Below are 3,336 nucleotides of genomic sequence, written 5' to 3' on the forward strand. Positions count from 1 at the left end.
AATTATTAGAACAATAGAAACATAAGGCATTTGTGTTTCTTACTGTTTCAAAACCCAATACCGAGGTCATTTGAAACATAAGGCATTTCTGAGTTTAATAAAAATTCATTTATCAAAAAAAAAAAGTATTTAACTCCTAATAATATTTTTTTTCATTCAATTCATTTTTACCCACTTTTATTCATTTTAAAATTTCATCTATAAATAAGAATAAAAAGAAATGAGAGCTGAACTACTACACATGGCCTCAAATAATTGGAATCAAAATGACCCGATTCCAAATCCTATCCCCATCCCCATGACCAAAACGGACCCTTAATTACCTGGAACCAAACGACGTGTACCGATGTGGGACCAAACTCTAAGCACCCATCCAAAGTTTTGAGTCTGATCTATAAACGCGTTAATATATTCCTTGTAAGTTGCAACTCAGTCTGCGGCATGCAGAGGTACAAACTGAAAAACTCGACACCGTTGCATATGACAATGTACCCTCCTGCATCCAAATCCAACCAATCAACGTGTCCATAACCTTTCTTCCACATTCCAAGCATGCAAACTATCAAAGCCTCCTACAAATACCCCCACTTATACACACTATGAAATCCACGCTTCCACTCATTCCAAGTCTCAACTGTCTCAATACCTATTAATTCCTTCTCCTTGTGTAAAGAAGAAAGTAACAGCGCAGCTTCCATCAGAAACGAGAATGGCGAGACTCCTTGTCATGGCAATCTTCCTAGTGGGGTTGGTGGCCATGGTTGAGGCCACCATCTACCGGACCACCATTACCACTGTCGTACAAGATGATAACAAAAGCCAAAGCCAAAGCCAAAGTCAGTCTGGTGAGTGCCGGAAAGAGATCCGGAAGCACCAGTTGAACGAGTGCCGGCAATTGATGAGGTCCTGGCAGACGGGGAACCTCATAAGGGGCAGTCAGAGGGATGATACACAGGGGTGCTGTGAAGAGCTACAGAACGTGAGGGACGAGTGCACGTGTGAGGCGATCCAGTGGACGGTTCAACAGCAGCAGCAGCAAAGTAGATTACAGGGAGAAGAGATGGAGAGACTGATGAAGAAGGCGGAGAAGCTTCCCTCCATCTGTGATTTGTCACAGACCTGTCAGTTCAGCGAAAGCAGCAGCAACTAGAGAAGAAGGGGCAGTGGCCTCTACGATTACGAGGGAATAACAATAATAAATGCACTCACCCTACTAGCTAGCTGCCCTCTCCCTTCCACGGAAAGGCTCTTACACACACAATCGTGTGTGGGTTTGGTTAATTTGCTTGCTTGTTTAATAGGCGAGAAAACAGAGATAGCCTGTGTTTTGATCTGGTCTCTTGGGTTTTTATAATAAAACGTGGGTGCAGTTTTTATGATTTCATCTCTCTCTGTGTTTGATTTCTTTCAAACAACCACCGATTTCAAATATTCAATCTAGTAAAATATGATAAAATTGTGTACTTTAACTCTGCCCACGTCTATCCACATAAGTCACACATGGAGAATATCTCATTCTATCCACATAAAATTGTGAGAAGGAAATCCAGAGTCCATTAAAATACGTCTTTCGAAAATTCTTTAAATTTTTCGCATGAGCACTTTAGAACCTTTAGAACCAAAAAGGAGTTGCTCTGTTATTCGGAGAAACAATATTTAAATGTGTGGTGATTACTCATAACATACGTGATAGAGCACGATAAGAGCTCCTCTTAATAAATTCATCCCTCTGTAGTCTATTCCAATAGCTTTCTTGTTTATCTATATAACTCTCTTTGTAAATTACTGTGACTCTAATGCATAATGGTGCCTGTCACTATATATCATTTATCATGATGAATTAAAATTTTCGTCACTGTAAATTAAATATTTAGTGACGGAAAACTGACGGAGTGATTATCCGTCGCTATAAATAACCTATAGCAACGGATAATTGAAATTCCGTCACAAAATATTTTTTATAATGACGGACAATTATCATAAAATTTTTTTTGGTCACAAAAAAACATTGATTTATACTGACGTACAATCGAATGTCTGTCACAAAATCACAAAAGTGTGACATATAGTGACGAACAATTCAAACTTTGCCACAAAATACTGATTTATAGTGACAGACAACGGAATGTCTGTCACAAAATTAAAATTACAAGATCTTAATTTAGGCTAAAAATATGTACAATACAAATGCGTATCAAATAATACAAAATATAAGATTTTGCACTCTACATATTTATATTTATTCTCCTTCCAAATTAATTTTTAGGGGCATTTTTTGTAATCATTGTTTAAAGGTTTTTTAAATCTCTAAATAGCCCAATAAGCTAAGTCATTTGAATTGTATTGAATTGATAAATCCAAATAATGAGCCATATACTATACATTTAGAGATTTAAAAATAATATTTTACTAAATTCCATTTAAGACCTAGTAGGGGAAAATACTAGATTGAGCTTTTATAGACCATTAATAGAATTTAGTACTACTTAGGCACAATGGGCTCACACCTTAGGCTGGATAATATATTGCATTCGAGCTGGACCATACAAAAATGAACTATTTGTAAAAATCTCAAACATTAATTTAATTTGAAAATAAAAAATATAGAAAAACAAGTAAAAGTTTTCTATATACATACATACACACATATAGCCCAACAATAATTTTATTTAATTAAATATTAAATATTATTTACTTAATTATTCATTAATATTTAATTTATAAATATTATTTCTATTGTCTTACACTTTATATTTTATTATTATTTATCAATTAATTAATTAATTAATTAGTTAAATTTTAATTAATATTTTAATTTCATTAGGTAATATTTTATTTATAAATACTTCTTATTAATTAATTAATGGTTCTTTTAATACAAGTGTTGCCATGTGCCCTTTAATTTACTTCTCATCTAGCTAATCACAACCCTTGATCCTCCTTTAACTTCTAAATTGTACAAATTAAAACTTCTTTTAGATTTTTAGTACTTGAAGGATTGTTTGTAGCTCTACAAATGTCTTTGATAATTCATTAGATTTATGCATTGTGCATCTAATAGGGCATGGCACCTTGTTGCATACCACCACATTTAATAATACAATGATAATTGGACCCAAAACCATAATTTGGTTTACTTTATCACTTTGGTCATATTGATACCTTGTTAGAACTTAGCCAGGTCTCTCTCTCTCTCTCTCTATCTCTATCTATCTATCTCCCTCTATCTATCTATCTATCTATCTATCTATCTATCTCCCTCTATCTATCTATCTATCTATCTCCCTCTATCTATCTATCTATCTATCTATCTCCCTCTATCTATCTATCTGTTGT

General features: G+C 34.1%; 1 long non-coding RNA gene across 1 annotated transcript; it reads right to left on the minus strand.

Annotated features, from left to right (window-relative positions):
- Positions 1 to 608: 608 nt before the first annotated feature.
- On the minus strand, positions 609 to 1,821 carry LOC148875491 (uncharacterized). The gene is made up of 2 exons (XR_016105040.1): positions 1,526 to 1,821; positions 609 to 1,481 (listed from the first exon to the last, which is right to left on the minus strand). It is a non-coding gene; the product is annotated as an uncharacterized LOC148875491 (long non-coding RNA).
- Between the last annotated feature and the right edge of the window lie 1,515 nt (positions 1,822 to 3,336).

The sequence above is a fragment of the Nelumbo lutea genome, chromosome 1, assembly GCF_056320005.1.
Source record: "Nelumbo lutea isolate HS-2025 chromosome 1, American lotus-T2T, whole genome shotgun sequence".
Taxonomy (NCBI): domain Eukaryota; kingdom Viridiplantae; phylum Streptophyta; class Magnoliopsida; order Proteales; family Nelumbonaceae; genus Nelumbo; species Nelumbo lutea.